The 25,983-nt window shown below is 44.4% G+C and overlaps 1 protein-coding gene and 1 long non-coding RNA gene across 3 annotated transcripts in view; one reads left to right on the forward strand and one right to left on the reverse strand.

Moving 5' to 3' along the window:
* LOC311604088 (uncharacterized protein) overlaps nucleotides 1-25,983 on the forward strand; it is a 149,706-nt gene that overhangs the window by 30,591 nt on the left and 93,132 nt on the right. The window lies entirely within an intron of this gene.
* Nucleotides 1,059-24,221, reverse strand: LOC311604089. The gene is made up of 4 exons (XR_014781378.1): nucleotides 23,954-24,221; nucleotides 19,101-19,146; nucleotides 3,976-4,085; nucleotides 1,059-1,983 (listed from the first exon to the last, which is right to left on the reverse strand). It is a non-coding gene; the product is annotated as an uncharacterized lncRNA (long non-coding RNA).

Consider the following 25,983-nt stretch of genomic DNA (forward strand, 5'->3'; position numbering starts at 1 on the left):
TAGATCTGAAGAGGAAACATCATGACAATATGCATATTATCCACAGTGATCTACAGACTCAACAGCTATCTGAATCCGAGTGACAGCCAGGAACGTGGCCAATGTCCATATGTCCTACTACTTGAGAGGCTTCAGAGGAGGAAAAACACGTTTGAGAGTCCAGCCTAGGCTGCCTAAGAAGTTTGAGTCCAGCATCTACTACATAATTAAACAGAAAAGAAAAATAGTTATTTTTTTTAATATAGGCCTGGGGAGATGGCTCAGTTGGGAAAGTGCTTGATATACAAACATAAGGACCTGATGTGAAGCCTCAAAACCCACTAAAAATTCTGAGCACGTAAGCATATGTCTGTGATCACAGTTCTTGGGAGCTAGAGATGGAGGTCCTTGGGACTTGTTAGCCAGATGATCCAGCCCAATGGTTCTCAACCTTCCTAATGCTGTGACCCCTTCATACAGCTCCTCATTTGTGGTGACCTCAACCATAAAATTAATTTCTTTGCTACTTCATAATTGTAATTTTGCTACTGTTATGAGTTATAATGTTAGTACCCGTGTTTTCTGACGATCTTAGGCAAACCCTGTAACAGAGTGGTTTGACCCCCGACACACAAAAGGGTTGCAATCCACGGGTTGAAAAACACTGATCTAGCCTAACCAGTGAGTTTTAGGTTTAGTGAGAGACTCTGACTCAAAAGATAAGTAGGAAAGTGACTGAGGTAGAAACATGGCCTGCACAAGAACATGCACACACATGTCTTTGGATCCCTCACACACTACATGAATAAGCACAGTTCAGTGACAGTTTCCACAGAAATAGGAAAATGTTCTGAAGTTCACAGAAGTTAACAGATAAAAGAGACAGATAAAAAAGAAGCCAAATAGCTGAAAGAGCCTTGAGAAAGAGAAAAGAAAACAAACAAAAAACCAAGGGTAAAAGGCATACTCCTAGTTTCAGAGCATGCCATATATCTATGGCAATCCAAAAAGTGTGGTGCTGAAACACAGAACAGACTAGAAAGTTCAAAATGAAACCCACGTGCACGAGGCCTACTAAGTATGACAAGGACACCAATGAGTAGAAAGTATGATATTTATGTTCAATAAGTATGACTGGGGAAGCTGGGTAGTCTCATGCAGAATAGACCTGGATCTTTATTCTGAAAGAGGTGCAGAGGTCTACTCAATGTGGATCCAACATTTAAATGTGAATTCAAAAACTATAAAATCCCTATTTTCCTATTGTGCCTCATTGTAGTTTGCATCTGGAATGTCCTCCATGTGTTAAGAGCTTTCCCTTGCCATTTAGTACTATTGGGAGGAAGTAGAGCCCAGAGGAGGTGGGGCCTGTCAGGAGACTTTAGGCCATTAAGGGTTTCTTAGTATTTTTATGGCTGTGATAAAACTTACCAAGTGCAGCTTGGGATGGAAAGGGTTTACTCATCATATAATTTATAGTCCATCATCTGGGGTTACCAGGTCAGGAATTTAAACAGGGCAGGAACCTGGAGGAAGGAGCTGATGCAGAGTCCATGGAGGGGTGCTGCTTACTGACTTCCTCCTCATGCCTTGCTTAGTCTGCTTTCTTATAGAATCCAGGAGCACCATCCCAGGGATGGCTACACTCACAATGAGCTGGGCCCTCGCACATTGATAGTCAATCAAGAAAATGCATCCCAAGTGGGAGCATTCTCTCAATTGTGGTTCCTTCTTCTGAAACAACTCTGGCTTGTGCGACATTGACATGAGAACTAAGTGACACAGGGCTGTGTTCTTAAAGGGGCATGTGGGATGTGGCTTTTTTTGTGTGTTCTTACTCCTTTGGCTAGGCAATGAACAATTGGCTCCACGCCACCATTCTGCTGTGATGCACTGCCTCAGTCAGCATATGCCCAATGCTATGGACTGATTGGTCCAGTAAGTTCACCCTCTCAGGGATTTGATGTAGTAAAGAAAAGCTGGTCAACATGTGCTTCAGTGAGCCTGAAAAAAAAAAGAATGATTTTTCACTTAATTCTTTCATTTTTTTCCCTTTTGCACACAGGTGTTAACACACATTTTTAAAAAAATCTATGCCCTACCCAATAAATATCTCTAAGGCAGTTCCAGAAACATTTGAAAGTCATCAAATTTGTTCTCAGGAGGATAGTTCTTTCCTAGTAAGGTTCTATCAACACCATTGCCTACCTTCAATGCTTTCCAGTTCATGTAGCATTTTAATGAGCCCTCAGTCTTCTATATAAGAAATTCATTTCATAATCAATTTACATTGATTACCTTAAGGGAATGACCTTAATTTTGAATCAACATTGCTACTGTACAGAGGTGTGTTCAAGCTTCATTTCCGTTGCTAAGATACAACATCCTGACAGAAAGAAACTTAGGGGAAATAGTTACTGGCTTATAGTCCCAGGTTACCACCCATTATTGCACAGAAATCAAGACTGGAACTTAAAACATCACACCAAGTCAAGAACAGAGAGAGTAAACACAAAGACCCTTGGCTGCTCAGTTGCTTTCAGTTAGCTTTCTCTTCTCTTATATGCATTAGGATCCAGCCTAGGGAATGGTATCACCCACAATAGGCTGAGTCTTCCTACATCAATTAACTATCACTCCTAGACATACTCACAGGCCAATGAGACCTAAATAATTCTTAGTAACATAATATTCTTTTTCCAAGTCTGTCTGGGTTGTCAGGCTGACAGTGGATCCTGAACAGCAGAAGTGGTAAGGACACTGTGTGAGTAAGACAAGGGGAGAAAGGACGGTGGGTCTAGACTCAAGCATGTCCACTTCCTACACCTCTTGAAGCTTGCCATAGTCAGTCTCATGTGTCCTCTAATTCCATGTTCATTCCAGAGGCTGTATAAAAATAAATTTCTACCACTATGATAAAATAGTTTGTGAAGAGACCCAAGTCCCAAGGCTCTATCTACTAGGCTCATCTCCTGAAAGGCCAAGTCTTTCCAAATAGGACTTTGAGGGACACTGCCTATGTTTAAACTACTGTAATCACTAGAACAGGACTCACTGTAAAGCGTGTTAGTCACCTTCAGCTCTCCCTTTTCCTACATCCCAACTTCCATGAGATGCCAGCCCCATCAATCATCCTTCCTTACGAGGAGCCCACTTCCCTCCATGGCAATACTCAAACCAGAGCTCGTAGTCACATTTTGATTCATTCACAGCTGTGCTCCGTCTCTACCCAGGCTCTCCTGGAAGCATGTCTGAAAACACCCGGTGGCTGTTTATTGTCCCTACAATGTACCTGGCCTCAGGAAGAGCATTCTCTGGTCTTTCTCTCTGTCCCTTAGTCCGCTGACAACTTTGTCTCTCACCACAGCCTTGTCCTAAGCTTTAGTTCAGAATTTAGCAATAAACTGGCAACTCCTGTCTCTCCTCTTTCTCCCTCCCTTTCCTTCTCTCTTGCTTTTCTTCCTTCTTTCTTCCTCCTTCCTGCTTCCCCACTTCCTTCCCCTTCCCTTTATGCCCCCTCTCCTGTCTCAGTTCCTTCTCTCCCCTTCTCTTCTTCCCATTTTCTTCATTCTCCCTTCTTCCCCCTTTCCTCCCTTCATCTCACCTTCCCTTTCTTATTTCCTCCAACCCTCCTGCCCCGCCTTCCATTCCATCTTTCCACTCTTCCCTGTCTTCCTCACTCTGCCCTTTCTTCCTTCTTTACTCCTCCATTTGTCTCTTTCTTCCTCAGTTTCTTCTCTTGCCTCCTTCCTCCCTTCCTCTTTTCCCTTCTTCCTTTCCCTTTTCCCTTCTCCTTTCTTTTCACAACTCTTTTATTCCCATCCTCATTCTGCTTTCCATCCCTCCTTCCACTTCTTCTCTTTATCCTTCCTTCCCTTCTTTCTTTGTAAAAAATGTGGATTTCATCCTTCTTCCTCCATCCTGGACCAGTCACTTTTTCTGTTAACCTGGCACCTGCAGTCTCTCCAGGAAGCCTTTTTAGGACAAGCCACGAACCTGTGCTTCTGTTGTCACAGGCATCACACATCTGGTGTCATGTCTTCCCCGATGATCCACAAGCTTCATAAGACAAGGCTCTGTGTCACTCCATGTTGTGATCCTACGACCTAAAACAGTAGCAAGTATACAATGTGTCAAGTAAATGTCTCCTGTGTGGATGAGTGACATGGAAATGTATACTATATATTATATAATAATGTCAACACCAATGTGATCTGTCACCTAAGATGAATGAAGAATGCTAGCAACCTTTAGCTACATTTGTCAGAACATGAACTCAAGAAGTTTTCCTCAGACTCCTCATGTGACAGTCCTGTAAATGTGGTTTAGACACCCCTAGAGTCTCAGGTACCCTAATGTTCTAAACAGGACCAATAATACACCCATCTACTGGTCAAGGAATGGAGGCGACCTAGGGAGTGTGTGTTAAAAATCTTCAAATAATGCATAGTTCTCAATTAGTGAAAGAGAGAGGGATGGAGGAAGGAATGGGCTGGCGACAAGAATGGCCAACAGTTTCTTAGCACTTAGCTCACAGGCCAAGGTACTTACTGTTCAAGGTCCCCTGGATTCCTCCAACCAACACAAGCAAATGAGCTGCCTCCCAGGTCCCACCAGTGCAGAGGAAGGAAACTGATAAGAAGGATTATGTTTCCATCTAACACCACTCATGTGTGCCTACCACACCATGCCAACTGGAAGCCCACAAAGTCAAGAAGCAGGCTCCCTGCATGCCTCCATGTTGAACAGTAGGGATGGCCATTACAGGAGTGGGGCACTAGTGCCTTAATGTCCCTGGGGCTACGATAACAAACTAACATAGACCAGGAGGCTCAAGACAATAAGCGATTGATTCTGTCACCATTTGGAGACCAGGAACCTGGGATCCAAAGTGTCAGGGTGAGCTTCTCCCTCATTTCTCTGAGGAGAGTCTGCTCCCTTGTAGTGGCATCACTCAAACATCTGTCTCTGTCTTCGAGTCATTCTCTCTCTCTCTCCCCTCTCTCCCTTCCTTCTTCCCTCCCCCCTTCCTCTCTCCTTCTGCCTCTCCTTTTATATCTTAGATATCAGTCATTAAGTAGGATACACCTTAATCCAGTAAGACTTTTTCTTAACTGATATCATCTTTGGTTTCTACTCCTAATAAGGTCACTACTTGAATTGAATTGAGTTATTAGCTCCCAAAATAACCAGACTGGTACTATATGAAGACATGGGGCCTAAAGACGTTCTTGAGATTATTGGAGGATATGAGGCTGGGGACCTGATACCCTATGGCTGTTCCTATTCTAAGAAAAAGAGACACTTAGGGTCCTTCTCTCTGTTCTATAAGGATGTGCAGCCTTCTGCAGCTTGAGAAGAGAGTTCTTAGCACACTCCATGGGCATGGCACCTGTCAATCTTCCATCTCCAGACAGTGAAATACACTCTGCATTCCAGAACTCCAGCCTGTGCTATGTTGTTACTGCAGCTAATATTGACTGATACAATCACATTTAGAGATGCTATTGGGGACTCCTAATCCCAGTGGAGGCAATGAGGACCATTAGCTGTTCTTTATATACTCCATCTAGGAATCCAGAGAAGATAATTATTTACAAAGATTATTGACATTTAAAACAGAAGTCTCATCTATCTAAAATATAACTTCTCAAGGACGCCTTGTTCCTCAGTAGTGTGAAGGAAATAGTAAGTTCCACCACAATGTGCACAGTGGCTGTTCTTATCACCATAGCTGGGCACACGGGTGGGGTAAGCGTTGGTTTAGAGGCTTCCCCTGTGTATTTGCAGCTGTGCTGGTTGGGAAATTTTATTTTTGTTGCAGTCTGGTACTGCTGCCTCTGCACATGTGGTCATTATCCCATTCTCATATGGACATATGGCACAGAAAGTTTAGAAAATACTGACCAATTTGTCTAAATACCAACTCATGGCCCGACTCACCACAGTGCCCGTTGTGTGGGGAGCAAGCAGCTGTACAATCTTATCAACACTGGTCTGAGGGAGAGTTGTGAGTTAAGAGCAAATCCCAAGCCCACATTCACCTTGGCACATTTGCAAGCAGCAGGCTGGTGAGGGAATTTGCAGTGGGAAAGGACAGAAGCTGGGAAGAGGGACTTCCTATAATTCTGACCTGACGATAAATTCAAAACATGTATCCCACTTATCTATGCTGGATAATACAAAGAGAAATGTGTTTCCTGTTCCCAGCTAATTCCTACAGTGCATACTTTCCAGGCATAGGATTCAGAAAATCATGGAGCTAACACTTTCCTGCAAGAGGAAAACAATGACCATGTCTTAAACTCTACCTCACATCTACTTGAAGGAAGCAGACCTGGCCAATGTCTCTCTCTCTCTCTCTCTCTCTCTCTCTCTCTCCCTAGAAATAGAGTCAGGAAATATTGGTCAATTTAATACATAAGTAATTTCCATTGCAAAGTCCATACAAAGGCGTTAGAACAACTCAGAAGGATGGCCTATAGTTAGGCGCTCAAGGATTCTCTCAGGGACCATTAATTGAGCACTGGCTGTATGCAAAGAAAGTGTGCTCACTGTTTCTAAAGAAGTTTGGGTGCAGGTGATACTCCTTCCATTTGTCTGCAGAACTGTCTTGGCTCTGGGGACTCTGATATGCAAATGTCCTTTCTCCTGCCATCCCAAAGTCTGCTTATCAGATCTTATTCTAATTGGAACCAACAAGAGCCGCAGCAAGCTAATTATGTTCCATCTCTGCCTCAGAAATACCTGATAGTGTTTCAAAAGCAAAACACCAGAGTTGAGGTGGTGGCGGCCAAACCATATGGCCCATATTACTTGCTTGTGTTGGGAGTATCACCTCAGCAATCGGTTTGTAGAAATTGATCGCAGTTTCTGTGGACTGCACTAAAATCTGAGGGTCACACAAAGTCGGGATGTTTTCTATTTTGTTGCTAAGGGAAACTGAAGTAATTATAAGTAGTTTGTCATCTGAGCTATGTCTCTTCCAAAGCTTCTTTGTGGTTTTATGACTTTATTCAGCTTTAGATCCTGAATAGAAAAACGTGATACAGATGACACACTCATGTGTACAGAGAGCTGTCTCCCAAGCGCACGAGACTTTGAAGGTAAGAATTCTTTCACACGAAGTTTTCTCTAGCCACAGATGCAAACACCGTTAGCTAGTGCATGTGCACTGTTAGCTAGTCTGGCATCTGGTGAGAAGGCACACATCATCTCAATTCCTGCTTGGATTAAGTTTCTCTTGACTAAAACAGCAAAATTGAAAAGATCTACTCCATTTTACTTTAATTTTGCTCTTCATTTTTGTATTGGAGACAGAGTCTCATATGACTCAGGTGAATCTCCGATCCTCCTGCCTCCACAGTCTGGGAATTATAACTATACATTATCACACCCCATAGATACAGTGCTGGGAACTGATCCAAGGGCTTTCTGTATGGGAAGCAAGCACACTACAGCCCTCCATTTCTTCAAATCTCTTGGGGGAACAAGTTGCATTTCTTAGATCTTTCAGAATGAGGTGACATAATCAGTTAGTAAATTAAGATAATGCAGTCACACTAAGGTCAGAATTGTACCATTAATTGAAATAACCATTTGTGGGAACACTGCAGGGTTCATTTACTCAAATTAAGATGACCATGACATCACTAAGGGATATAACATCATGAGACCTTAGTTGTGTGTTCACTTGACCTTGACCAAAATGTCCTGATGCAGCATATGACTATAATTTCTCCATAACCAACTAATTTCTTAGTAAGTATAGACTTCTCTTATTTGTGTATTTCCTCTACCCAACAATCCTTGTGTTCTCACAAGTGAACAGCTCTTCATATTTTTAGTCCTTTGTGGCATAGGTTATCGTGTTTCCCTCGGGCATCATCTGAAAAGGCCAGCTCAGCCACTGAGTCATGATGACCATGTCTCTTCTTCTTTAAGTCTTACTTACAGAGCTGAATAGTCTTGTCTCCACTGCTTCTGGGAGCTCCTCCTTACTCTGGTGACCTTATAGCCCTGCCTCTAGTTTCTTACTTCTGCTGGAGAGGGCGAGACCTTCATCCTTTCCCTGACATCCCTTTCCTTCACCGTTCTCACTCCGTTAGTCCTTAGATTTCTTTCTACCTCTCTGGAGTTTCTCTCCCTTGATCTGAGTCATACAAAATCCTGATTCATTCAAACCAACCAAGAACCACCTACTTTAAAGTTTAAATGTCACCTAAATTTGGAGTTACAGTCACCCCACTCCTAGCCTGTTACCTATGCTACCTATGAGACCTGGCAGGATCTCCATAACCTGATCCGAGGCCTACATTCTCTCACTAAATCCAAGTCTACCCTCACGAGCAATAAAGTGTAGTTCGTCAATGGCCTTGCCTTCTTCTAGGATGCTCAGCTTCCTGATACCCACATCTCTTGCTTGCTTTGTCCATCATGTCTTCTTCTGTTCTTGTGGTTTCTCTGTGTGGAACATCTGAGCTGCCCTTTCTCCTTCCACTGACCTGGGGAAGGTAAGGGATCTGTCTTCTTTGTACACACAACCTCATTAGCAGCTTTCCACACCATCTTCCTCAATAACTACTCAAAACATATCCCCAAAGCTAAAAATACATCAGTCTCTCAAGATGCTGTTTTCATGTAGATCCTAGAGTTTGACAGATTTATGAGGTCACATAGAAAATAATGAAGATACAATCATGAGCTTTCGGTGCCACATTGTAAAATTGAGCCATGGAAACAAAGAAATGTGGCCACAGCATGATGTTCCTGATGATGTGTCCCCTGTGATGTGCAATCCACACCTTGAGAAGGGTTGTTTTGGGACAAGCTGTCTGTCTATTGCACACATACTAATCAAGCAGTTATGAGTGATGCAGCGTTCCAGGAGCCAAGCATGCAGACAAATGCTCTCTTCAAAGGTGTAACTCATGGATGCATTGTATTGCTTCACTCAAGGCAGTGGAATACCAGTGTGGCTACTGGAAAATGGCTAAAGTGCTCCGCTGGACCAAGAATTGGTACATAAATAAGTATTAAAATGGTCTGAGGGGATGACTTCAGTAGATAAGATATTTGATGCACAAGCATGAAAAAAATATGAGGATTTTAGTCCAGATCACCAGCACCCACATAAATGTCATGTGTTTGTGTGGGAGGGAGGTGGTTTGGCCTGTTTGGTATCATCAGCACTTGCAAGACAGAAAGGAGATCTCTACAAGCTGGCTAGCCGGGCAGCCCTAAGACATGAACTCTGGGTTCACATGAACAATCCTGACTCAGTCCTGTGAGCCAGGATTGGCTGGTTGTACAGGTGAATTACAACATCAGAAGCCACAAAAGGAAATAAAAACTACTCAGTTCTTTTCAGATCTGCTAACCTCCTGAGACAACACTCCACAAGGTGTCTCTGTGGTGTGAGGACACTCAGACGACACGGCAACTGTATTTTCATCTGCTTATGTCCTATTTAGGTTAATTTTATATCAAAACCAGATTACTCAGTTCTAGGCTTTGGCTTCTTCCCATGTCCCTGAAAATTGCATTTAATAAATTGTAGCCCTTTAGTGTCCCTCTGCTGCCCGTTTAGTTGCTGTAGCTGCATGAACATGGTGCTCATTGGATATTTATTATATTCTCCACACCAGCTGCTCCGGACCTAATCTAGGGTAACAAGCTCACACATTCACATGCTGTTAACTGGGAGGTGATGGTCTGGCTTTGCCCCTTGACTGTCTTTTCACTTTGGGGGTGCTCCTTTCCTGTTTAAATGTTGCAGTATCTCTCTGTGTGAGGGGTCTGGTGGGAGGCAAGGAAATCAGGCTCTCTGGTTCAAATCTTAACTGGTCCTTGCTGGGTTTGTGACTTGAACCCATCCAATTGCTTGCCTCATGAACATTTGAACATGAGTGTGTGTGTGTGTGTGTGTGTGTGTGTGTGTGTGTGTGTGTGTGTGTGTGTGTGTGTGTGTATGTTCATGGGAGTGACAGGTAGGTCAAAAAACAACTTGTGGGAGTTAGTTGACCTTTTCTCTTGTTGAGACAGGGTCTCTGTCCTGTGTCCACAAACCTCCTGTCTCCATGGAACAATTCAGGCTGCAGTTCAGCAACAGCCTAATGAAAATGGTGTGTAGAGTAAGCGTAGTGGAAGGAGACACAGCTCCTCTTCTTGCTGAGGCTTCCTTTTCAGTGTCCAGTGTGTTCACCAATCCTGGGATTATTTTCATTTAGTATTTGTTATGGAATTTATTCCAACAGCCCCTCTTATATTCCTAGAGTTGGTGCTGATGACTTGACTATTAATACTAATCACTTTGGGGCAGCACCCTAGAGCTATCTCACGACCCTACTCCCCCACAGACCTAGAAGTAGACTGAAATCAGAACATTCCAGTGGCTTAAGGTTCTGTTCCAAGAATCAGAAACAAAAACAAAGTAGTACTTTTTAAGAATATATAAAGTACTGTACTATCTCAGGCCTTAGAACTGTGCCCTTTCAGTGTTGATGTGACATGTGCAGAGACATAAAGCCCAAAGCAGGCTGGGCTCAGGACATTGTTAGCTTAGCCAGACTCTTCACTGAGGACTGGCTCTGTTGTGGATTCAAATCAGAAATGCTCCCCCACAGGCTCCGGCTTTGAATATCTCTACCATATCTGGTAGTGTTAATCTAGCAGGTTGTGGGAACATCAGAATGCAGGGCCTAGAGAGCAGAAGGAAGCAGGTCAGTAGTGGCGGCCAGTGAAGGTTCCAGTCTCACTCTGGCTCCTGTCAGTTTCTCTGCTTCCTGGTCAGATACTATGTAACAGTCTCTAGAGCAAACCTGCGCAAGCTGTGAGCACTACAAATCCTGCGGTGTGTCGGAACAGACTGAAACTCTGAAGGAGCAAAGCAACTCTTTCCCCACTTGGGTTGCTTCTATCCGGCTTTGTGATCACAACGATGGGAAAGATATACACGGGGCGCGGGGAAGTTGCAGAGAAATGGGCTGTTGTCTTGACTGAAGGCCAGCCATGTGACTCTTAGACATGGTTTCAGGAAGACTGTGGAAGAGCTCTGAAGATCCAAGCTAGAGAATCTCTAAGTACAGTTCAATGGGTGCTTTGGGCTCGAGGGATGTGAGTGGGGGAAATTTCAAGATGGCGTAGTGTTCAGACTGCAGCATGACTGTTGTTGGCTCTGTTTAAACGGATGTACAGTGAGAAAAGGAGGCAGAAAGTTGAGCTCAGTATTATAAAGAGGAAGGCAGTCGGGGCTGGAAAGAGCTGTGATGGAAAGAGCAGGCGAGAAGGCCTCAAATGTTAAGGGGAGTAACACTACTAAAAGGAAGTTGCAGGGCTTGCAGCAGAATAAGCAGGGAGTCTGCACCATTTCAGGACCCGAGGGGGACTCTACCCATGCAGGAGTCCCAGGGTAAAACTACAAATGCATTTCAAATACTTTCCTTTCCAAAGAGCCACCGGGGTGCCTTGTAAAACCTTGCAAAAAATATTGTCCCAGGATTAAGCAGAGAGTCACTGCAGCCATAGTCCAAAGGTTTGACTGGTGTTTAAGCTGGTAGCTGAACCTTGCCTAATCTACATGATGCTGGGTTACAAGCGTACGGAATGTAGGAGTTATGGAGGCTTGCACCCAGATTATGAAGGACAGGCTATGAGACCAGGCAATCTGTGGCTGAGTGACAGCCCCAGAAAGGAGTGCTTGCAGGGCATAAGAGGGCAGGGCCCAAGTGGCAGCAGAGATCCTACACCTTGAATGTTGAATCTGAAACAGCTCCACACACTCATATTTTGAATGATGGTACTGTAGCATGCGGCACTGTTTCGGAAGCCGGGGAACCTTTAAGGGAGTGTGGCCTACTTAGGTGCAGCTCATTTGGGTCTTAGCCTTGGAGGTTATAGCTTGCTGTGGTTCCTGCCGCTTTCTCGGCTTACTGGTTTGCCACAATGTGAGGAGCTTCTGCCATATGCTTCTGCTGCCGTGAACACTCATATCATTTGTTATGGGCCAGATGTAGGCAGATTTTGCCCTGGCCATGCATTTTAATGCTTCCTTCCTGGATGTACAGGGACAGTGGCTAGAGAGAGATTTGCAATATCATCGATCCAATGACAGCTCTGTAGCCATGGTTACTCTGACTCCAAAAAGAAGAAGACAGAACACAGAAGGTGAGGGTCCTGGACACGGCAACCCTGCTTGTACATGGGTTCAACCTTCTAACTCTGACATACAGTGACATATAGTCCCAGCAGCAGCATTTTAAGAGTGTCACAGTTCCCCCCCTGGGGCAACGTTTTGATGATAAAGGGGATATTTGGGGTCCCATCTTGTGGTTCTAAGTTTCATTAATAAAAAATATAAGAATGGACTTGAATGGAAACTTGAGGACAATTTTCTTAGACTTGAAGAGAAACCCTTACCCACCCAGGGCAGGCAAGCTGTAGATCTCAGCAACTACCCAAAGGAGAATGGAAACCAAAGGAAAAGGACCCGGCATGGAGGTCAGACACACAGTAGGGAAGGAAGTGTTAGAAAAGGAAAGAAACCCAAAGTGTTGGGGAGGGGACGCCTAAAGTATTAAGGAAACCACGCTCATAAAAGAGAAAGAAGAAAGGGGGGAGTCAGAAAAATTCAGAAAAGTAGGCAGTCTTAAGAAACTGGTAATCTGCTGTGATGGGGTGGGGATTCTAGGGGGAAGTGTAGTATCTCATTAAAGGCCTAACGAGGCTGCCTTTCTCTTCAGCATGATTTAAAGTGAGCCCGCCTTCTCAGAGGTGGTCCTTTGGCCAGGTAACTAACGAAATTAGTAGGCCTCCACCCAGGCAAGACAATTCATTCTCATGACCAGAAGACCTTTTCCTTTAATAGGTTTTTATTGTGACATTTTCCTTTAATGGGTTTTTATTGTCACTGTAACACTCCCATTTCTTTCCTATCAGGAATTTCTTATTTTCACTTCCTCTTGAAACATGAAGTGTTGTGTGCAGTTGAATAGCTACAGCAGCCTTTCATCTTACCTGCAGTTCAAGCACACAGGAAGGGGAATCTTCACTTTCTTTGGATGTAGTTGGTTGGGATGTGAGACACTTTCTTGGGCTTTTCAAGTCCTCCCTGGAAGATGTACAGCTAGGGATCCCTGGCCTGTGCATCCCACTCGTGGCAGACCTCTAGCTCCTTCTGGCCAACACATATTTTTTAACACATAGCTATTGAGTTGCTGACCATCTGTCTGTTTTGAGCCCTGCAAACATCTACCTCATCAGATCTTTCATCTGGCTGGGTTTCCGAGCATTTGGAAATTTAAAAGCCAGAGGAGGTCTTTTATTCTCTTCCAGCTTTACCAAACTCCAACGGTGTGTCTGCCACAGATGGACCTCCCCCAAGTAATGCATGGTCTACAACACAAAGCTGCTGTCCCGAAAGAGCCCCTGTCCCCTGGATTTGTTTCCTGGTACCTCATCCTAAGCATATTTCACAAATGAGAATTTTTGCTGTCTCCTACGCTATCAGCAAATGTTCAGACATTATGGGATAACACTAACGTCTTTCTCAGAGTATACAAGAGGCTCCAGTGGTCACCAAGGAGGGGTCATCACAGTTCCTTATGGGCCGTGTCTAATCGTACACAGAAGGTGATAGGAACTGTGGCTGTATCCATAACAGTGTAAGTCACTGCGAACTGGGATCTGGGGAGAATTCTTTGAAAAGAAAGGATACATATAAACATGTGTAGCCATGCCTGCACAAGCAGCTACTCATCAATAATCAACGTGAATTTCCTGCCAATGCTCCCCTCTCTAGGCAATATGTGATTTGGTGGCTTGGCCATGCGTCCACATTGAGGATGAGCCACAGGCAGCACAGCACTACCCATGGCTGCCTCTACTCACATTCAGAGGCAGCTGTCACAAGCTGGCTCGCTTGCCCTAGAGGCAGTAAAGGAACATGAGTCAATTAATGCATTATTTGTGTTTGTGTTTGTTATAGGTGTAGCGGGGCCCTAGTGGTGTGTTTATTGGTGTATACAGGCATATGTACCTGCATGCATGCATACGGATGCCAATCAGGGTGTCAGAAGTCTCCTATTTCTCTCGGCCTTACTGTTTTGTGACAGAGTATCTTGCTGAATGAGAAACATCATTTCAGCTCAGCTGGAGGGATATAGAGCTCTCAGAATCTACCTATCTCTACCTCCTGATGCTGGGGTTACAGGTACCTGCAGCTATGCCCAACTGGGAGCTCAGTTGCTTATGGTTGCAAATTAAACACTATTACCCACTGAACCATGTCCCGAGCCCTCTGTTATATATGTGTATCGACACCTGAGGACATGAGTTCATGTGACAGGATAGTCTTATGTCACTAAAGTAACAATGTCTCTGGACCTGAAACGATTTTATGCAAATTCATCCAAAGACCAAAGTAAAGATAAATCCAATCAAATAAGAGTAGAATTTAGGCCAGGTCTGGTAGCATACTCCTGTAATCCCAACACTCTGGGAGGCAGAGGCAGGCAGATCTCTGTGAGTCTGAGGCTAGCCTGGTCTACAGAGTGAGTCCAGTACAGCCAAGGCTACACAGAGAAACCCTGTATAGAAAAACAAAAAAATGAAAAAAGAAAAAAAGAGTAGAATTTAGAATGGAGAAGGGAAGGAGACATGAAGAATCCCTCCAAACTTATAATTATAATCTTTCCTTTAGAGACCAGCACACAGATGCAGGAAGATCAGACCCTAGGACAGAAAGTTATGTTTTCAAACTGAAATGTCCCTCACTGGGTCACTTTTTGATTGATTGATTGATTGATTCCCAGTAGGATACAATCTTAGGACGATGATGGAACCTGCGGAGGTGAGGCCTGGCTGGCTAAGGTAGAGGTAGAGCCTTTGAAGAGGAGTGCCCAGCCCAGATGTGGTTTGGGTCCAGCTCTCTGAATCCTGGTCTATAACCAAGTGAATCATCTCCTCCCTGCAGCTCTGTCCCCAGGGATGAGCTGAGCCCTTCCACTAGGCTGCCCCATGATGCTGTAAATCCCACAAGTGTAGGCCAAGAGAAGTAACTCGTCCCCTGCGCTACATCGGCCAGACACTGCTCATAGCACGAGCTACCGATGCCCAGCCTGCCCAGAATACAAAGTGAGTGCCCAGGAAACAGAGAGTATTTGTTTCTATCAGCCTAAAGCCTGTCTAAGACCAGTTCGTACCCCAAAAGTCACGGAGCTCTTTCTGCCAAAACAGTAACAGAAAAAAAAAATTTACAAAGAAACAAGTATTGGATTCATCAGTTGAACTGCTTGAGATAAAACTTGAGTTTCCACTTTTGACTTTTTAAAGATTTGTTATTTTATTAGTTTGTGTGTTTGTGTGTGTGTGTGTGTGTATGTGTGTGTGTGTGTGTGTGTGTGTGTGTGTGCACATGTGTGTGTGCCCAAAGAGAACAGCAGGGACACTGGATCTACCAGACCTGAAGTTACATACTTTGAGAGCAGCCTATGTGGGTCCTCAGAGAGGGCAATGAGCTTACTTAACTTCTGAGCCAGCTCTCCAGTCACCTCTATTTTTAATTAAATTTTTTTCATAAGCTTTAAAGAATAAATTAGATTGTCATTTGTATGGAATTTCATGAGATATTATATGTATGAAGCAACCCAAATTAATTTTTGTTACCTCTACATATTACACCATTCATGCTTTTAAAAATCCACTAGGCACATTCTCAATCTGTGTATGGTTTCAGACTTTTCTAACTGGAACATAGCTGATCACATCCTCTAGCTGGGCAGTGGTTTATGCGTGAGAAGGTCAATGGTGAGACTCGCCAGGTCCAGTGTTCTGATGAGTGTCACCAGGTCAGTGGGTGTGGAGTTGATGGTCATTTCACTGGTGCCAAGAACAGAGATTCCTAGACAGTACACTTACCATTAAACGAGGTTCCCAGGGTACACATGAGTGCAGGATGCTACCCTCCAATAAATGTTTCTGAGGCTGAGGGACCCCCTTCAGGAGGAACCCTAAAGCTTAGGATCAATTGGATAATTTTACCAAATAGAATCACCTCTCTCTAAGCTAACAGCAGAGCTAAATACATGTGTGGAAAGCACAGAATGGGCTATGGCTGCTATTGACAGTGGTGGTATTTTCAACACAAACCCATTGAATCTGTGAGAGATGAATAATATTTCTTTTGTTTTGGTTTGGTTTTGGTTTTTTGAGACAAGGTTTCTCTGTGTAGCCTTGGCTGTCCTGGACTCACTTTGTAGACCAGGCTGGCCTCGAACTCACAGCGATCCACCTGCCTCTGCCTCCCAACTACTGGGATTAAAGGCATGCACCACTATGCCAGGCTGAGCTAAATAATATTTCTACAGAAAAAAAGATGTAAACAATTGCCTACCTCTCGAAGCTTTTGCTAAATCACTAGAATCTAGTTCAGTTATGTTCTTAAATTGAATCTTTCAGAGGTTCATTTTTGAAGTCATAATGATAGGAATCCTGTCAGCAAAACCATCAAGGTGGAATCCGCAGCTGAAGTCAATAGCCATGTCAGTCTGCTCAGAGGACCAGCAGGAATACAATACAGAAAGAGAAGACAGAAGCCTGAAGATGCTCCTTCTACACCTCACTCCATCAGTGAGGGTGTGGCCTCCTGATTGGACCCTCTACTTAAATAATGGGCCTGGTAAACTCTTATCTAAGCCCCAAAGTGCTGACCTCTGGGGCTGGCTGCTGGGAAGTTTGGGTTTTTTTGCTCCTTTCAAGAAAACCCATCATAGGGTCAGGCAGGCTGCAGAAGAGCAGACCCTGCTGCCAGCATTCCCGCTGCTGGTGACAATGAAGATGTTCCCACTGTGTGTGCCAAACCCGCTCCTCACAGATTCAGCCTGGTGTGAGCCAGCATCTCCACAGACTCCTGGCTCCTGTCCATTAGTCTCAGGAGGAACCCAGCTACTGGGGAGAACAGCTTATGACTCAAAATCAGGTCCTGTTGCTAACGCAGCAAGACTTCCCTCCAAAGACAAAGTGTAATCAGACGATGTTGGAACTTTTCCTTCTCAGTAGAGACAAGATTTTCCATATGATCGCAGACCCTAAGTGGGGTCAATGCTATGACCCAAGGCACACGTATCCCCCCCTCCCTGCAAATAGCTGCTAGCACCATACTTAGGCCTCCTGGTATATACACACATGTACTCACGCACTCTTTATCTTATGTGTATGTGTGTATACATATGTATATATACATTCATATATATGCATGTGCACCTGACTATACATGTACAGTATACTCATCAATGTGCACAGATGCTCACATCATATATACACTCATGCATGCATGTGTTTGTATACACATTCTCTCATGCACACACATCCATACATGTACAGACATACTCAGGACTGCACATACTCACGCCTTTATTCCTGCACACCTACAAATCATTCTTGAAGCTGTAACAACGATAGGAGCAAATATACACATCTAAGTTTGATCGATGCCAGCTATTAATTCTGGGCAGGTTGAAACTTGAGCAAGCCCCTCAAGAGGTCAATCTTTTGCATCAAGCAATGCACCTCACACAACAGAAAACCGAGGGAGCCAGGAAAAGAACCCTTCTGTTTATTTCACCTCATTTTTTTAAACTTACATGAAATAGAGGAAAGGTAAGTGCTCATAAGCGTCTATCTAAAGTAGATGGTGATCAGCACAGAGACCCACAAGGAGAAAAGGTCCAGAAAATAAGAGACTGCAGAAAGCTCAGGCCCAAAGGGAACACATCCTGCATCTCTTCTCCCAGGGTTCAGGGATCATTGCAGAAAAGTGAATGGGAAGAGTGGAAGAGCCCAAGGCGGTCGGCGACTTCAAGGAAACAGTGGCTTCCCGACGCAGCAGGGCAGCTCATGTATGAACTCCAGGCAGTTGCGGCAGTATGTACGAGAGCTGCATGAAAGCCAAGCAAGACCAAATTCCAGCATGGAGAGCAGATGTACACACAACCTGCCCCCAGCTGTGGAGTGACTGGCAATTGTTAGCTGCAGGGAGAGGGAGGGACTGCTTTCTCTAAGAGGGTACGCTGACCACACTCCAATGGGAGGTCACACATGCAGGAATATGTGGGCAGGACAGATTCATCCTGTTGGAGGGGAAAAAAGACACCAAGTTGGGTGGGGAGTGACAGCGAGGGATAGACCTGGGGAGCACTGGTTGCAGGGAGAAGCAGGGATGAATATAGTCAACAAGTCGTACAAAACTCCCAAAGAATTCATTTAAAATGAAGAATGGACCCTAAACGAAAGATAGGCGCTCAGCTTGAGCACCAGAGATTTTCACTAAAATGAGATGTATTTTACCAAAATAGAATCTCAGACTGGTGGATTTCTACTGAAAACATTCTACTTAAAAAAAAACAAATACAAAAAAACAAGATTAATTGTAAAGCTGAACTGACTGAAAGACAGTGGCCCCTAAACAATAGATACCCTTCCATACATCCATGGACTTTGATGTCATTACAACCAAAGTGGGAAGTTAGCATGAAGTGTTCCATCCCTGGATCAGGAGAGTCAATGAAAGGAAACCCAGAGCAAGCAGAAATCACAATTTTGTCAGTCCCTGTGAAAGGCTTTGAGTGTCTCTTTGTGGCACACAATAAGATTCATGAGGCTAGCTGCGGTTTTCCATGCTGGCATTTATATACCAACTATTACCATGACCAAGATTTTAAAGTATAGGAGACATCTGTAAGTTGGGCCTTGGCCCACTGGTGACAAGCATTAGAAGATATGGGGTTGGTTTTCAGTTTGGGGTTTGCTTGTCTAGGTGGATGAATCACTCTGGGATGATTTACATCATGACATGGCAGCTGCTGGGGAGCTTTGGGACTGATCACTGTAGCTTACAAACGTCAGTGTTCTCCCAAGGAATTGGGCTGCTCAATAGCTGTGCCGATCTATGAATTTCATGCTTTCTTCCATGCCCATTGCTGCTTCGGGCAGCTCTGTTCCCAGCAGTAACCCTACCACTGACCAAGCCTAGGTCTGATACTTCCATGAACAAGATCACATTTGCTCCTCAACCACCATCCTTCAAAGCAGAAGTCAAGTATAGTCCCAGGGAAGAGCCAGCTTACCTCTCATGTTGCCGTGGAATCATACAGGAAGTGCTTCTTTGTTTGTCTGGAATATTAAACAGAAGAGGAGAAGGTCATGGAATGAAAAAAGGATGTTAAAATTCAAGGTGATATGAGGAAGAATTTCTGTGCCATGAGAAAGGATTTACAATGACTGTCATGGGCTGAATATTTGCACACACTCCACATTCATACATTGAAGCCCTAACTTCCATCGTGACAGTATTTGGAAATGGGGCTCTTGAGTGTTATGTAGATGAGGTCTTGGGCTTAGATGGGTTTGGAGTTCTTATAAGAACGACGATCTAAGGGGACACTGGTGACATAACTCATTTAGTAACACACTTGGCAGGTAAGCCTAACGGTGCAAATTATATTCCTAGGACCCATGCAAGAGAGCAGTGTGGGAGCCCATGCTTGTGACATCAGGCTGGGAGGCACTAGGTGGTCCCTAGGGCTCGCTGCTTAGTCCGCCTATGCAGAGCAGTGGATTCTATGTAAAACTGAGAGACTCTGACATGAACTCTGGTGCCCAGTATTTGACCGCTTCCCCTTGGTGGGGATGCCTGGTGGCACTCAGAGGAAAGGGAAGCAGGCTAACAGGATGAGACCTGATAGGCTGTGATCAAATGGTGGGAGGTCCCCTTCTGTCACAGACCTAGGGGAGCAGAATAGGATGAAAGAGGGAGGGAGTGGGGAATGGGAAGATACAAGCGAGGGAATAACAATTTAGATGTAATCTGAATAAATTATTTAAATTTAAGAAAAAATTTTTTAAAACTTTAGAGACTTTATGTCAAAACCTAAAACTATGTCCTGAGGAATAGCTGGGACGTAAAGTTGATCTCTGGCCTTCACATACATGCACACACATTTACACACATCCCTCAAACATGCACACATTTACACCAATATATACACATAGACAAAATAATTAAATGCAGGAAGAACAGAGCCAGCCCACAGTTGGCTCTCCCTCTACTTTGTTCAGACATACTAAGAAGGCAAGCTCCTGCAAACCTGGAGGACAGCCCTCGTCAGAAACTGAATGCCTTAGCCCCAGCCTCCAGCACTGACACAAACAACCCTCCGGCATTCAGACCACAGCCCACTGGTGCTTTATCACTGCAGCCAGAGAGGCCTGAACACAGTGCACAGATTTTGAATATAATAAGTAATATAATATGATTTTACCAACTCATATATATAGTTCTGATTTTCAAATGGTAACCCATACTTTGGAACATCTATTTATTTCTATGACTCGAGTCATCATTGAAATCTTCTAGAAAAGAGCCATGGAGTAAATACTTCAGGCTTGGTAAGAGATAAACAGATTCCATCTGTCTCGGCTGTAGGATAGGGTCTGCAGACTCCAGATGACATCAGAGACTTTCCTATAAAGAAATGTGATTTCTCAAAGATTTGCTTTTGTTTTTTGGATTAATATATAACTATTTTTTTACAGGAAATTTAATTAGGTGTCATTTTAATACAAGTATGGTTAATTTGGTGCATGTGTAAATTACTTTTTTTGTCACAGTCTGTTATGTTAGTCTCATGCAGAAAACACTCTAAAAAATGATTCTTTGTCACTTAAAAAAAAAAATAAAGCCTACACACATATCTAGGCTGTCTCAAAAAACTAAGCATTTTAAGGGACACGAGAAATAGCGCTAGCCCAAGGGTGTGGTTGCTTTTCTCTGTTACTTTCTTTCTGAAAATAGGTATTGATGGTAAACCATCTTGGCAAACTTCTCTTCTCTCGTGGAAAGTGCCCATTACTCTACCCTAGCCTGGCCTGGCTCAGTTTAGCCAAGCAAGCCCCTCCCACTCTCAGGGGCTTTCACAGAGGTCTGCCTTGCGCTTTGTCTGGGAACCAGTATCACTTAGCTGTACGTGTATGTGCAAGAGAGAACCAACATCTCCCCCATTTCTTCATAATGGCTTCGAACCTCAGAGACTAGTCAGGCCACACAGCTGCCCGCGCCGCCACTGTGGACGCAAATCACAGGTTTCCAAGCCTGTGTTCTTCCCACCACGTGAACTCTTCCTCTCCAGTGCTCAGCCCATTCGTCAAACTTCATCTCTCCAACTGGCCGCTGCCCATCCCATCAGCCGTGAGCTAGCGCCCTGGCCTAAGGGCTTTTCCTTTTAGTGGGTACCCCTCTTCCTGTGGCCTGCAATAAAGAGCCCTGAGTGCAAAGGGCTCCTGAAGAAGTAGGAAAGGTTCATCACGGGGTCACCCAGAGCCAAGTCAGAGGCAGGGTATGGCAGGGACAGGAGAGGCAGGAGGGGATCCTGGATAGACAGATGAAACATAGCAGCCAGCAGCTATGTCAACAGACTGGGGCAGAAGGTGATGGAGCCCCAGGGCCAGTGAGGCCCTAGGAAGCAAGCAGGCGGGCCCACAGAGCCGCCAAGTCTAGACTACAGATGCGCTCACAGCCAAGTCAGCTCTAGTGGGAAATATTCCTACCAGATGACAAGGGTGTAGCTACACATTGATCACAAAGGTCAGAAATAAGATTAGAGCCAATGCCGGGAATTGTTGCTGCTCCTCAGGGAAGACCCATGCTTATTCCTGGAAGAACGTGTGTGTGTGTGTGTGTGTGTGTGTGTGTGTGTGTGTGTGTGTATGTGTGTGTGTGTGTGTGTGCATATGAGTATATGAATGTATGTATATGGTGTGTGCATATGCATGTGTGAATATATTATATGAGTGTCTGTGTATGTGTGTATATATGGATGCATATATATATATGTGATGTGTGTGTGCACATGAACATATGAATGCATGGATATGTGTGTGTCTGTGTATGTGCATATATATGAATGTATGTATATGTATGTGGTGTGTGTGTGTGTAAGAACAAAAACAAGGCACTTCTCCAAGTTATTATTATGATAATAAGTTATATGTGTTCTTACATTTTTCTCGCTATGCTTTACACAGTTCCAAGAAAATTGTCCTATTTCATTTAATCAGACACTTAGAATGACCTGATTGTGGGTATTTTGAGAGAAGACAGGCCATTTTCCTTCTGACTTTTAACCTCTAGAGAGACTGAGGGTTGAGGAAAAGACAAACCCCTGAGTGTTGTTTGTTAGCCTCCCTCTACTGTCACAAAGCACGTGGGAAGATGAACCTAAAGGAAGAACACTTTGCTTGGGCTCCCGCTGTCACAAGCTTCAGCCCAGGCTCGTGAGCTCTGCTGCTTCTGGAGGAAAAACAGGTCATGACCATGACCAGCACTGTGGGTGGGGCAAAGCTGCTTACCTCACAGGAAGAGTGACAGTTGAGAAAGACCTGGAGGAAGGAGACAGGAGGAGGGAGGAGAAGAGATAAACAGAGGGTGGGTACTGTGTGCCTTTTCCTGGGAGACATGAAAAAAAAAAACGGCTATTCACTCAAAATAGGCGATCCATCATCAACGAACCAAAAAAGCGATTTCACCAGAGTCCGACATGGCAAACCAACGTGTTTATTAGGTTTACTTGAAGGAGGAGGGGCAGTGCTACTCACTCAGCAGCAATGTCTCAAGTGCAGCAGCATCACTGAGATGTCCATCGGAGCATGGGTGACAACTCCCAACATTTGTGTCCCGGGACCTCACTGCATGGCTTGTGGGTGGCTAACCTGGTCCAGGAATCTCCACTTTCTAGCAGCCCTTATTGCTTATATAACCTTGGTGGGGGGGGGGGGCGGAGGGGAGTCTGATGAATTTGGATTTTGGATATTTTATAAAACTTATGAGCTGTTCACTTCCTGAGGCTGAAGGAGCCTCTTTCTAGGATGCAAATGTTTGGCTTCAGAGGAGGATTGCTAGGCAACAAAAGAAAGGGAGGCGAGAGGAAGAGAGGAAGAAAGAGAAGCAGGGAGAAAGATAAAAACCCCTGTAGTCTCCTCCCCAAAGACTGACTCCTCCACCAGGTCCCACTTCCTAAGCTTCTGTCTTTCCCCAGTAGCGCATCACCTTATCAACACATCACAGACTAATCTAGTGATAAGGTCAGGGCCTTTGGGACCCAATCACTTCACCCAAACTCTCCTCAGAGCATTTGTTTACTCGGGGCCAAGCCTTCAACATGCAAGTCTTTAGAGGTATGTTTCAAATCCAAACTACAGTGGTTTTGTTGTTGAGGATGGTTGTGTGTGTACACTCACATCTGTGTGCAAGGGTGAGTGCGCAAATGCGTGCTGGGTGTAGATGCACTTGTGGAAGCCAAAGGAAGTTGCTGGGTTGTCTTCTCAATCTCTATCTTATTTTCTGAGACAGAGTCTCTCACCGAACCTGAAACGTGAGGCTTTGACTAGACCGACAAGCCAAGCCAAGCTAATGAACTCGTGGTGTCTGTCTGTCTGTCTGTCTGTCTCTCAAGGCCATGGTCACAAGAACAAACAGCCGTGCTCAGCTTTTACACATATGCTAAGGATTTGAACTTAGGCCCTCTTTCTTTGACAAGTGTGCTTACCCGCTGAGCAACCTCTTTTGACCCAACAGCAGGTTTTTTTTTTTAAAAAAAAGGTTTTTTAGAATGCAAGACCATGAATTATCCATTTGTTTCAAGAGTTTTGCAGTTTTTAGGAAATCAGCATAGACCTGAATAACAAAGACCTAAAGATAGGTCTGTCCTTCTGCTTCCCCAACCCAAATGTTTATCACTGTCTCCCACGCCAGCCCTCCCAAGAGTCATCAGCTGGATCACCTTGGTTACAGCTAGTCTCAGTGATGTCACAGGCTGATTTCAAAAACTCTTTTCCTGTCTCCCTCAAGCAACCGTAGGGAAAGAACACAGGGTTTCAGTAATGCCAGAGTTGTAATATCTCCTTGCTTAAAATATATCGACACCTGGTAGGAGGTAAGCTTTGCCTTCCTTGTGAAATTACAGCCTTCCATATGTCAGAGGCAGCAGCCGATGCAAGAGAAGGCTGGGGCTTTTATGAACTCCCTCTTCTGTCGCCAGGCTCCCAGGAGGCTCTGCAGTAACATTCCAGCTACTTTTCACTGTGTTCTTCCTTTATTTCTTAAGAGAATAAGGTTTGATTAGGAGGAACAACAGACCCAGAGCTAGAGTCTGGATCGCACCTCTTTGGTTCAGGAGGATGGCCACGAAGGGCAATTATTACTCAACAGTCATGAAGGAGTGAGCAGCCGCTTGGCTCATTGTAGCCCCAGCAATTCTCACAGCATCCGTAGCAGTTCTGAGAGAGTTGTGGAATAAACCGTTTCTATAGAAATGAAGTTTGTGGTCTGACTGGGAGAGAGGATTTGATCCCCATCCCAGTGGCTTCCAAGTAGGAATGAAGCAAGTCCTAGAAAAGGCCTTAGGGTGAATTGGTCATGTGGTCGGTCGTGACTACACAATCATCTGGCTAAAACAGCCAGCATTCGGTTTCATTTCTTAAACTTAACCAATCTCGTGCAATTTGATGAGTCTGTACTTAAGTATAAAGTCTCAGCTTTCATTCACTCTCAGATCAAACTCAAAATTTACCCTTCCCGCTCGCCTAGATAAGATACTTACAATGCAGGCTGGGGAGATGGTTCAGCCAGCCAAGTGCCTGCTTTTAAAGAACAAGGACTGGATTTGCATTCTTGGTGCTCATGTAAAAACTGGGCATGCTGTCTATATCTGTCACCTTCATGCAGGAGAAACAGAAACCAGTGAGGCGCCGGAGCTGAGTTGGCAACTACTTTAGCCAGTTGGCTGGGGAGGTGGGTCAGTACCTAGAAAAGCCTGCTCCACAAGCCTGATGGTCTGAGACGGTATCTGCAGGACCCACACCAAGGCCAGACACTGTACTTGTCTAACCCCCAGAAGCCCCCGGGCCAGCTATCCAGGAACACACGATGGTGAAGAGACCTTATTTAAACGAGGGGGTAAGATGAGAAACAATTTTCAAAGACTGATTCTTATCTCCTCACACATGCTGTGGTATGTGCATGCACATCTGCACACACACACACACACACACACACACACACACACACACATGAGGTGAAGGTGTGATAAGACATTCAATATTGACTGCGAGTCTTCCCACATATGCATAGACACGTAAACAAGCATACAACCATACGCTATGTATCACATATAGAGGACTGTATATGCAACCAAATGTACTTCAAGAGCAGTCATGAAGACTAAGGCACTCTCCATACATGACTCTCTAACAGCTCTCCCTGAGACATCACAGTGCCCATGAAGTAAGCTGTCACTATCCTTTAAATGTGCTTCTGAGAACAATGGATATAGTATTTGAAACCTAGATTTTTTTTCCCCCAGAATACCTACAACATATGGTCTCCAAAATTAGAGATGAAACATCCAATAAGCAATATGTTTCTAGGGGGAAAAATCATCACTTAGAAACAGGAAACTAAAGAGAAGATGTTTTGTTTTATTTTGTTTTGTTGTAACACTAGTCAAATTCAGTCCTCGAAGTTACCCTCTTAAGGGCAACTCGGAATCTCTTTAATAAGAGAGCCTTCTTTGAGATATAAGATGCTTCTGTCTGACTGTTTCACCATTGCTCTGTATACTATCTCCTCCCACGAGTTGCCAGCACTCCCATTCAGAATGACCCCAACCTTCCCACCATCCTTGAAAACACCCGTTCTGGTCTTGCTGATGAGGGCTTTCTTTCCCATCTCTTTTTTTTTTTTTTTTTTTTTTTTTGAATCACAGCCCTCCAGCCCCCTGCTCCCAGCCCTCCCTCCACGGTGTAGGAACTTCCCACAGAGACAATGAGATCACTTCCTGCTGACTCAGCATGCCTCTGGCTGAGTCAGGACTTGCTGGGCCACCAGGAAGGCTGTAATTAAGAGAGATTGTTGGAGTTAATACAACGCCTCAGAAATGTCATATAAGACCCCAG

Source organism: Acomys minous, assembly GCF_964271855.1.
Source record: "Acomys minous genome assembly, chromosome: 8".
Taxonomy (NCBI): Eukaryota; Metazoa; Chordata; class Mammalia; order Rodentia; family Muridae; genus Acomys; species Acomys minous.